The sequence below is a fragment of the Eriocheir sinensis genome, chromosome 64, assembly GCF_024679095.1.
Source record: "Eriocheir sinensis breed Jianghai 21 chromosome 64, ASM2467909v1, whole genome shotgun sequence".
Lineage (NCBI taxonomy): Eukaryota > Metazoa > Arthropoda > Malacostraca > Decapoda > Varunidae > Eriocheir > Eriocheir sinensis.
This window is the reverse complement of record NC_066572.1, coordinates 3,609,875-3,619,831: the sequence shown is the minus strand read 5'-3', so window position 1 is coordinate 3,619,831 and position 9,957 is coordinate 3,609,875. Positions and strand designations below refer to the sequence as shown.

Sequence of the window (9,957 nt, the reverse complement as noted above, 5' to 3'; positions counted from 1 at the left end):
TTCTTCTTCGTTTTTCTCTTTTATTTCAACTTTATTCCTTGTTTCATTTTTTCTCTCTTCCTTTATTTGCTTTCTCTCTCTCTCATTCTTCTCTTCCTTCTCCCTTTTCCTTTCTTCCTTTCTTTTTTTCTCTTTTCCCTTCATCCTCTTTTCTTCCCTTACTTCCTTCTCTTTCCTTTCCTTTCTCTCCTCTCTTCTTCCTCCTCTTTTTCTCCTTCTCTCTCCTCTTCTCTTCTTCCCTCCTCCCTTTTCTCCAGTGTTCTCCTCTTCTTCCTCTTCCTTCCATCTTTTCCCACCCCTTTCCCTCCTTCCTTCCTTTTTTTCTTCCCTTCTTCATCCTCTTCTCTTTCCTTTCCTTTCTCTCTTCTCTTTTCTTCCTCCTCCTCCTCCTCTTCTCTTCTTCCCTCCTCCCTTTTCTCCAGTGTTCTCCTCTTCTTCCTCTTCCTTCCATCTCTTACCATACGGCAGGGTCCGCAAGGGTGGAATCATTTTCATAGCGCGTGTCTGAACTCTCTCTAGTATTCAATGTCCTTCCTGTAATTAGGGGACCAGGGGCGGTATCAATAAAGGGTCCTAGGAGTCCTTTTAGAACGGATGCTAGAGGCTGTTTACCATCTAACATGAGGTTTTAACTTTACTGCTTGGAGCTGGATTTTCCTCTCGCGACTTCTTGGGACATATTGCTAAACATTTCGTCACTCAACTTCACATATCTGACAAGGCTTTCGTAGGAGTTTTGTGCATTTCCAGGGGTAGTTTTATGACCCTGGTGGTAGTGTGACCCTTCCTCTGTACCATGAACCTTAAGAAACATATTTGACAAGGCTTTCGTAGAAGTTTTGCGCATTTCCAGGGATAGTTATGACCCCCTTCCTCTGTACCATGAACCTTAAGAAACATATTTGACAAGGCTTTCGTAGAAGTTTTGCGCATTTCCAGGGGTAGTTTTATGACCCTGGTGGTAGTGTGACCCTTCCTCTGTACCATGAACCTAAAGAAACATATTTGACAAGGCTTTCGTAGGAGTTTTGCGCATTTCCAGGGGTAGTTTTATGACCCTGGTGGTAGTGTGACCCTTCCTCTGTACCATGAACCTAAAGAAACACACATTAAAACCCGATTGATCCCCTCTTTGACATTTAGAAATAGTTGATATGAGAAGCGAAAGTGTTTAAGAATACCAACCCTAGAAATATAAAACTATTCCTGGAAATGCCCACAACTCCTACGAAAGCCTTGTCAAATATATATGTGTTCTTTGGCGGCGAAATGTCTTGTAATACGACCGTAATAGCCCGTATTCTTAAACATCTTCGCCGCCCAAGAACACATATTTGACAAGGGTTTCGTAGGAGTTTGGGGCATTTCCAGGGGTAGTTCTATGGCCCTAGTGGTAGTCTGACCCTTCTTCTGTACCGTGAACCTGAAGAAACACACATTAGAATCCGACTGACCCTCTCTTTGACCTTTAGAAATAGTTGATGTGAGAAGCGAAGTATCTAACAATACCAGTCATTGTGTTCACCGACAACAACAAGTTTCCTTCTGCCTGACGGTGCAAAGAAAACGGCGCACACGTGGCCAGCACTTGTCTTGCGAGGGTGACTCAACGAATTTTTTTCCGCCTACGTCAGCGCCGCGGCAAGCCATCCACGCGACCCTGGGGCTAAATTATGATAAAAAAAAAAAGGAAAAAAAATTAAGCAAAATGGCATCCTTTGACCTTGTGAGAATTAAAAAACAAAAACATAGTGGTTATAAAAGTGTTTGTCCGAGAGAGAGAGAGAGAGAGAGAGAGAGAGAGAGAGAGAGAGAGAGAGAGAGTATCCACAATAAAAAAAAAAGATATACGATGCTGTAAAAGTCATAAGGAGGAAAAATATATATAAAAAAACGAAAAATAAGGAAAAAAACGAAAATAATGAGAAAAAGAAATATACAAGAACGAGATTAGGGGAAAAAGGAACCGCAGGGAGAGAGAGAGAGAGAGAGAGAGAGAGAGAGAGAGAGAGAGAGAGAGAGAGAGAGAGAGAGAGAGAGAGAGAGAGAGAGAGAGAGAGAGAGAGAGAGAGAGAGAGAGAGAGAGAGAGAGAGAGAGAGAGAGAGAGAGAGAGAGAGAGAGAGAGAATCAAGCCGGCATTTTATATATTTATTTATTTTTTACAACAAAGGAGACAGCTCAAGGGCACAAACAAAGGAAACAATAATAAAAAAAATCCCGCTACTCGCTGCTCCTAAAAAAAAAAAAAGAATCAAAAGAGGTGGCCGAAAGAGAGGTCAATTTCGGCATACCAAACACTCAAAACACACAAGCACACACTCACCATTTTGCAAGTTTGGCTGAAAAACATACGACCTCAGAACCTACGCTTGGCAGTTACATATTAGCGCGTGTCTGAGCATATACATACGAAAGTCCGCGGCAGAATTTGCAAACGGAGCAATCAAAGAAACACCTGCGCGTTCACCTGTCGGCACTTTTAGAGGTGTTTTGAGGAGCTTTACATATGCGCGACCATTCTACATTATTCGCGAGTTCAGTTCCCGCGGAGGTCACGTTGAGGCCCCGTCCTGACCCATGGAGAAAGGCACCACCCCGCTATATCCAGAACTTGAACCAATGCCGAGAATGTTCATGGTAAGTTCTAAGCCTGAGATCATATTTGTAAGCATTTCGTGACCCAAGTTCATATTTGACAAGGCTATCGTGGGAGTTTTGTGGGCATTTCCAGGGGTAGTTTTCAGACCCTGGTGGTAGTGTGACCCTTCCTCTGTACCGGGAACCTAAGGAAACACATATTTGGCAAGGCTTTCGTGGGAGTAGTGGGCATTTCCAGGGGTAGTTTTATGACCCTGGTGGTAGTGTGACCCTTCCTCTGTACCATTAACCCAAGCACATATATGATAAGGCTTTCATAGAGGTTGTGGGCATTTCCAGGGGTAGTTTTATGACCCTGGTGGTGGTTTGACCCCTCCTCTGCACCATGAACCTTAGGAAACATATTTGGCAAGGCTTTCGCAGAGGTTGTGGGCATTTCCAGGGGTAGTTTTCAGACCCTGGTGGTAGTGTGACCCTTCCTCTGTACCGTGAACTCAAGCACACCTATTTGGCAAGGCTTTCGTTGGAGTTGTGGGCATTTCCAGAGAGAGTTTTAAGACCCTGGTGGTAGTGTGACCCTTCCTCTGTACCGTGAACCTAAAGAAACACATATTTGACAAGGCTTTCGTAAAGGTTGTGGGCATTTCCAGGGGTAGGTTTTTTTATTTATTTTTTTTTTTTTTTTGTGTGTGTGTGTGTGTGTGTGTACCAGAAATTCGTTCTCTCCTCCTCCTTTTTCTTCCTTCCTTCTCTACTTTCTCTCTTTTCTTCCCTTCTTTCTTTTTATCTTTTTTTTCTTTCTTCTTCCTTCATTCTTTCTTTCTTTTTCCTCCTTCTCTCCTCCTCCTTTTTCTTCCTTCCTTCTCTACTTTCTCTCTTTTCTTCCCTTTTCCTTCATTGATCTTCCTTTTCTTTCTCTTCCTTCATTCTCTTCCTCTTTATTTCCTCCTATTTTCCTCCTCCTATCTTCTCCTTTTCCTCCTTTCTCTTCCTTCCTTCTTACTTCCTCTCTTTTCTTCCCTTTTCCTTCCTTTATCTTCCTTTTCTTTCTCTTCCTTCATTCTCTTCCTCTTTATTTCTTCCCATTTTCCTCCTCCTATTTTCTCTTTCCTCCTTTCTCTTCCTTCCCTCAATTCCTCTTTTCCTCCTTCCTCTCTCTTCCTTTCTTCTCTATACTTTCCCTCACTTCCTCACATATTCCTTCTTCCTCTTTCCCTTCCTTTCTTCCTTCTTTCTCTGCTTCCCATATTCCTTCCCCCTTTTCTCTCCCTCTCCTCTTTCTTTCATTTCTTTCTCCTCCTTTTCGCCTACATATTTTCCTTCTTTCCCTTCCTTTCTCTCTGCCCTCTCTCTTCAGTAGTAATAGTAGTAGTAGTAGTTGTAGTAGTAGTAAACATTAACCCATCTATAAACATCACTTTCAATGTCTAACCTCCATTACTTTCTCTTTCACAGGTAAGTTCGAGATGACAACAGGTGTGTGACTGCGCGGGGTACATAACCAGGTAAACAACGGGACCAAGGGAGGGGGGCGAGAGGGGCTGAAGGGGAGCTTGCAGGGGTTGTAGGGGTGTAGGTAAGGGAGGGGGGGAGGTGTGGGGTGCCTGGAAAGTAAAGGGAAGGAAGGAAGGAAGGAAGGAAGGGAAGTTATTTTGTGGTTAAGGTTGCAAGACTGAGCTAACGGAGTCCAATGGTTGTGGTAGTAGTAATAGTAGTAGTAGTAGTAGTAATAGTAGTAGTAGTAGTAGTAGTAGAGAAATGAAGAGGAAAGAGAGGAGGAGTAAAAAGGGAGGGAAAACAGAAAGCAGAGAGGGAAGGAAAAGAGAGAAGAGGAGAGAGAGAAAAAAAACAGGGAGGAGGAGGAGGAGGAGGAAGATAGCAGACGGAGGAGGAAAAAAGGAGGAATAATTGGAGGTGAAAGAGGAGGAGAAAGATAAGAAGAAGAAGAAGAAGAAGAAGAAGAAGAAGAAGAAGAAGAAGAAGAAGAAGAAGGAGGAGGAGGAGGAGAAATAGGAGTACTTTCACTATCATTATCAACTTGAAAGAGTGTAGAGGAGAAGAAGGAGAAGAAGAAGGGGAAGAGAAAGAGGGAGAGGAAGACGAAGAAGAAGAAGAATGAGAAAAAGAGAAAAAGGAAAGAAGGAGGAGGAGGAGGAGGAGGACTTTCACAATCACTATCAAACAGAAAGAGTGCAAAAGAAAAGAAGGAGAAGAAGAAGAAGGAGGAGGAGGAGGAGGAGGAGAGATAAGAGAAGAAGAAAAAGAAGATAGAAAAAGGGATTGGAGGAGGAGGAGGAGGAGGAGGTAGAGGAGGACATTCATAATTACTATCAAACAGAAAGAGTGAAGAGAAGAAGAAGAAGAAGAAGAAGAAGAAGGAGGAGGAGGAGGAGGAGGAGGAGGAGGAAGAAAAAGAAGAAAACGAAGCTCAATACATATTCACTTAAAATCGTGTAGCAATGTTGAAACACACACACTCTCTCTCTCTCTCTCTCTCTCTCTCTCTCTCTCTCTCTCTCTCTCTCTCTCTCTCTCTCTCTCTCTCTCTCTCTCTCTCTCTCTCTCTCTCTCTCTCTCTCTCTCTCTCTCTCTCTCTCTCTCTCTCTCTCTCTCTCTCTCCTCTCTCTCTCTCTCTTCCTTTCCTCCTTCCCTTCCTTCCCTTCCCTCCCTTCCTTTCTTCCCTTTTCCTTCATCCTTTCCTTCCCTTCCCTTCCTTGCTTCCCTCCTTCCTTCTCTCTCTCTCTCTCTCTCTCTCTCTCTCTCTCTCTCTCTCTCTCTCTCTCTCTCTCTCTCTCTCTCTCTCTCTCTCTCTCTCTCTCTCTCTCTCTCTCTCTCTCTCTCTCTCTCTCTCTCTCTCTCTCTCTCTCTCTCCTCCTCCTCTTCATCTCCTCTCTTCCTTTCCTTCCTTTCTTCCCTTTTCCATCCCTTTCCTTCCCTTCTCTTCCATTCCCATCCCTCACATCCCTATCCTTTCCCTTCCCTTCCCTTCCCTTCCCTTCCCTCCCTTCGCTCTCTCTCTCTCTCTCTCTCTCTCTCTCTCTCTCTCTCTCTCTCTCTCTCTCTCTCTCTCTCTCTCTCTCTCTCTCTCTCTCTCTCTATCTATCTATCTATCTATCTATCTATCTTTTAATATCAACAAAAACAGGAAAGTCTTATACAGTCAAACACATTATCAGAAAGGAAGAAAAAGGAAAGGAAAACAAAAGATAAGATTAATATAGAAAGGAAATAATTGATAGGTAAGCTTTGTGATATCTTGTAAGCTTAGAATTGAATCTCTTATGTGAACTTTTTAAATATATTCTTCTTCTCCTTCCTCCTCCTCCTTCTCCTTTTCTTTCTTTTCCTCATCTTTCCTCCTCCTCCTCCTTTTTCCTCCTCTTTCTTTCCTTATTCCAATCTTCCTTTCCTCTTTTCTCTTCCTTTCCTCTTCTGTTTTCCCTTCCTTATCCTTTTCCTTTCTCTCTCCCTTCTCCTTTTCTCTAATACCAGACAGATGACCAGGTGGAGAGGTGGAATTAGAACCTTACCGGGGCAGGATGGAGCACACTAACACCAGACAGAGGACCAGGTGGAGAGGTGGAATTAGAACCCTTACCGGCAGGATGGAGCACACTAATACCAGACAGATGACCAGGTGGAGAGGTGGAATTAGAACCTTACCGGGGCAGGATGGAGCACACTAACACCAGACAGAGGACCAGGTGGAGAGGTGGAATTAGAACCCTTACCGGGGCAGGATGGAGCACACTAACACCAGACAGAGGACCAGGTGGAGAGGTGGAATTAGAACCCTTACCGGGGCAGGATGGAGCACACTAACACCAGACAGAGGACCAGGTGGAGAGGTGGAATTAGAACCTTTACCGAGGCAGGATGGAGCACACTAACACCAGACAGAGGACCAGGTGGAGAGGTGGAATTAGAACCTTTACCGGGGCAGGATGGAGCACACTAACACCAGACAGAGGACCAGGTGGAGAGGTGGAATTAGAACCTTTACCGGGGCAGGATGGAGCACACTAACACCAGACAGAGGACCAGGTGGAGAGGTGGAATTAGAACCTTTACCGGGGCAGGATGGAGCACACTAACACCAGACAGAGGACCAGGTGGAGAGGTGGAATTAGAACCCTTACCGGGGCGGGATGGAGCACACTAACACCAGACAGAGGACCAGGTGGAGAGGTGGAATTAGAACCTTAACCGGGGCAGGATGGAACACGCTAACACCAGACAGAGGACCAGGTGGAGAGGTGGAATTAGAACCTTTACCGGGGCAGGATGGAGCACACTAACACCAGACAGAGGACCAGGTGGAGAGGTGGAATTAGAACCTTTACCGTGGACTTTCAATAGAGTTCATTTTTCTTGTTTTGGTAATAGAGTAAAGACCTTCAAGGCACAATAACCTCCTTAATATCCCGAGAACAATCGAATCCCCCTTCAGAAAGCGATCCAATCCTTCTAAAAGCGATTGGATCCTTTAAACGCATAATTGGATCTTAAAGTGAGGCAATTATGAACCTTTTTAAGCGGCATACACACACACCTGTCCTCTCTCTCTCTCTCTCTCTCTCTCTCTCTCTCTCTCTCTCTCTCTCTCTCTCTCTCTCTCTCTCTCTCTCTCTCTCTCTCTCTCTCTCTCTCTCTCTCTCTCTCTCTCTCTCTCTCTCTCTCTCTCTCTCTCTCTCTCTCTCTCTCTCTCTCTTTCCCTCCTCCTCCTCCTCCTCTTCACTTTCCTTCTTCTCCCTTTTTTTCTCCTTCCTTTTCCTCCCTTTTCTTCCCTTCCCTTCTTCCTTTTCCTCTTCCTCTTCCTTTTCTTCCTCTCTTCCTTTCCTTCCTCTTCTCTTTCCTCTCCTCCTCTCCTTCCTCACCTCTTCTTCTTCCTCCCCTCTCCCTCATTATACTTGTCTTCCTCCTCCTCCTCCTCCTCCTCCTCCTCCTCCTCCTCCATTACCTCCATCAGCTGTTAATGAGGAGTGTGTGTGTGTGTGTGTGTGTGTGTGTGTGTGTGTGTGTGTGTCTTTATGTATGTTTGTATGTATGTGTGAGGAAGAAGGAAAGGCACACACACACACACACACACACACACACACACACACACACACACACAAACATGCGGGCTCAGTTAGTCAATATATTTTTGTTATTGCTGTTGTTGTTGTTGTTTTCCTTCGCCTTTGATGTTACATGCGGGCTTGGTAGTAGTAATAGTAGTAGTAGTAGTAGTAGTAGTAGTAGTAGTAGTAGTAGTAGTAGCAAACCTGTTTACCCGTACAAGCAGGCCGCATACAGGTCATTGGGTCATCGCGAGGCTGCCTGCTCTCAGTGCTCTAATCAGCCCGTCAGCCACAGAAGCGCCCCGCGGAAGGATCAAACCACTTCTGTACGTACTCATGGACACGTTCAGTTCACTCCCGACGCGGCAAAGTGACGGTCAATGCGATGCTTAAAGGAGTTGATCGTCTCCGCACTAACCACTCCTGCTGGAAGGCTGTTGCAGTGGCGGACTAATTAGGGGACCAGCACTGCACGGCGTATTCCAGGTGGGGTCTTACCAGCGAATTATACAAGGATAACACAACTCCCGGCGTCTTGTATTCGAAGTTCCTCGCTATGAACCCGAGCATAGTGTTGGCTTTCTTACAGGCGGACTTGCAGTGTTTTGTGTGTTTCAGGTCACTGCTGATGGTGACCCCGAAGTCTTTTTCCTCTTTCACTGCCTGCAATGGTTCCCCGCCCATGTAGTGTGTGTGGTATAGCGGAGGAGGAGGAGGAGGAGGAGGCGTGTCATGAGAAGTAAGAAGTAAAGATGAAAGAAATGAATATTAGTTTAATTTAAAGAGAAAGAAAAAAAAAGTGGGTTGTTTTTTGTGTGTGAGGAAGAAAAAAAAGGAAAAGGAAGAAAATAATACTTGAAGAGGTAAAATTTGAGACGCTAAAATTATCTACTCCTCTTATTCTTCCTTCTCCTCCTCCTCCTCCTCCTCCTCCTCCTCCTCTTCCTCCTCCTCCTCTTCCTCCTCCTCCTCCTCCATATCGGACATACTTTATTTTTATCTCTTCTGTTTTGTGTTTCTTGTTTTAGTTCTTTTTCTTCTTTTTTTCTTCTTTTTCTTCCTCTTTTTCTTCTTCCTCTTTTCCCTTATCACAATCCAGGTCTTTCTTTTTTATTTTCTTCCTTAATTCCTACTTTCGCTCCTCCTCCTCTTCCTCTTCCTCCTCCTCCTTTTCCTCCTCCTCCTCCTCCTCTCCTCTTCCTTCATTTCCTTCTTCCTCATATGTTGCACTCTTTGTTTTGCTGTAACTACTGACCCTCTCCTCCTCCTCCTTCTTCCTCTCCTCCTCCTCCTCCTTCTCCTCCTCCTCCTCCTCCTCCTCCTCCTCCTCCTCCCCTGCCTCAAGGTACACCTGGGCAACCGTATCTCACCTGTAATTAAGCTGTTTTAAATCCCTCCTCCTCCTCCTCCTCCTCCTCCTCCTCCTCCTCCTCCTCCTCCTTCTCATTTGGTTAGGTCGTTGTGGGGTGTAATAGTCCTCGGTCAATTTCTCTCTCTCTCTCTCTCTCTCTCTCTCTCTCTCTCTCTCTCTCTCTCTCTCTCTCTCTCTCTCTCTCCTTCCTTCTCTTCCTTCTCTCTCTCTCTCTCTCTCCTTTCCTTCTCTCTCTCTCTTCCCTTTACTATCCATCCTTCCTTCCTTTCTCTCTCTCTCTCTCTCTCTCTCTCTCTCTCTCTCTCTCTCTCTCTCTCTCTCTCTCTCTCTCTCTCTCTCTCTCTCTCTCTCTCTCTCTCTCTCTCTCTCTCTCTCTCTCTCTCTCTCTCCTGGCTTCCTTCCTTCCTCTCTCTCTCTCTCTCTCTCTCTCTCTCTCTCTCTCTCTCTCTCTCTCTCTCTCTCTCTCTCTCTCTCTCTCTCTCTCTCTCTCTCTCTCTCTCTCTCTCTCTCTCTCTCTCGACTTGTAATTAAATCTCAGTTTATAAGCTTCGTCAAGGTGAGCTGCAGTTATTTTCTTTCTTTTTTTTGTTTTCTTTTCCTCCTTTTTTCCTTTTCTTTTTTTCCTTCCCCTCCTCCTCCTCCTCTTCTTCATTTTCCTCCATCTTCTTCCTTTCTTTCCTTCCTTTTCCTTCCTTTCTTCCTTCTTTCTCTATCTTTTTCTTATTTTTCCCTTTTCTTCCTTTCTTCCCCTCCTCCTCCCTTTCTCTACTTTCCTTCATCTTCTTCCTTTCTTTTCTTCATTTTCCTTCCTTTCTTTCCTCTAATTTTTTTTTCTAATTTTTCCCTTTTCCTATTTTTCCTTTCCCTCCTTCTTCCCTTCCTCATTTTCCTCCGTTTTCTTCCTTTATCTCCTTCCTTTTCCT

The 9,957-nt window shown here is 44.8% G+C and overlaps 1 protein-coding gene and 1 long non-coding RNA gene across 2 annotated transcripts in view; one reads left to right on the top strand and one right to left on the bottom strand.

The window, feature by feature from the left end:
• Positions 1-4,168, top strand: part of LOC126987308 (uncharacterized) — a 385,727-nt gene extending 381,559 nt beyond the window's left edge. The window contains exon 10 of the transcript XR_007740698.1: positions 4,055-4,168. The gene's annotated coding sequence lies outside the window, so the exon portion shown is untranslated. The remainder of the gene's footprint in view (positions 1-4,054) is intronic.
• A 1,487-nt stretch (positions 4,169-5,655) lies between these two features.
• LOC126987320 (uncharacterized) lies at positions 5,656-6,651 on the bottom strand. Its single transcript, XR_007740723.1, has 3 exons — positions 6,529-6,651; positions 6,258-6,460; positions 5,656-6,192 (listed from the first exon to the last, which is right to left on the bottom strand). It is a non-coding gene; the product is annotated as an uncharacterized LOC126987320 (long non-coding RNA).
• Between the last annotated feature and the right edge of the window lie 3,306 nt (positions 6,652-9,957).